Genomic DNA, 1,088 nt, shown 5'->3' with positions numbered 1-1,088 from the left:
TGTTCTTAGAAAGAAACAAGCTCCCGCCCCGTTAGAGCCGGGTTTATGGTGCCCACTCCTTTCAGTTGTGCATCCTGGTGGGAACCCTGAGGAGTTTAGTGGAAACTGAGGTCCTGTCAGTGCATTCACCCGGTTACAGGGATGGCAACCGCTTCCCCTGGTCTTTAGGGGAAGCATCGAGGGTTAGAGTGTGTGTTATCCAAGTATCGCTACTGCCAGCGGGGTCGTGGTCGGTGCGGTCTTTTTCGCTGGGGTAGCTAAAAGCCGGGTGTAAGTTGGACACAAGACGAGCCCGGACACGGGCTGAGCCGCCGGGATGCCCCTTTCCCCAGCCGGCCTTTTCCCCAGCCAGGCTTTGGTGGGGCGGTGTCCTGGTGTCCTCCCTGCATACCAAGGGCATCGTCCTTCTCGGGAAGCGACGTGTGGATTGGGATAGTTTGAAGTTGATGAGGTGCGAGCTTTGCTGCTCACTTAGCGCTTTGATCGCTAAACTCTTCGGGAGATCGGTTGCGTTTTCTGGCTAGACAGACGGCGCCAAGTTCAAGCTGAGAGGGCCCGCGGCCCTGCTAACCCCACAGCCCGGCCGTGGTCTCTGGGGGTGAGGGCTCAGCCTCGGGGATAGGGACTTCTTGATAGCGGCCCCCCACGGCTTTTCCCCGGGAGGCCGGTCTCCACAGCTCCCCCGAGGTGAAGTGCCCGACGGCGGGGCTGGCAGGCCCGGCCGGCGTTACGTTATCCCCCGTCCCTGGTTTCGGGCACCTGCGCAATGCGGGACCCCGCGGCTGAAAACCGTGGTAAAACCGCGCTGTTATCGGCACCGTCGGTATCTTTAAACGCCCCTTTGCGGGGCTGGGCCTGCCCGTGCCCTGCCCTCCGGGGGAGAGGGGCAGGTTTGCACTTCAAGGGGGTCTCCCCGGCCCCGCAGACACGCTGGAGCCAGGGGCTGTAGACATTTGCCATACGTGTGAACTTTCCTCCTCGCTGGCAGCTGTTATCTCTGCTCGATTCCCACTTTGATGTGGGTTCACACTTGCAAACGAGCCCGCCCGGGACCGGAGCGCCCATATAAGAGCGTGCCGAGCTCGGCG

Source organism: Aptenodytes forsteri, unplaced genomic scaffold, assembly GCF_000699145.1.
Source record: "Aptenodytes forsteri isolate BGI_AS27 unplaced genomic scaffold, ASM69914v1 Scaffold15, whole genome shotgun sequence".
Taxonomy (NCBI): Eukaryota; Metazoa; Chordata; class Aves; order Sphenisciformes; family Spheniscidae; genus Aptenodytes; species Aptenodytes forsteri.
The sequence above is the reverse complement of the archived record's forward strand: the minus strand, read 5'-3'. Positions refer to the sequence as shown.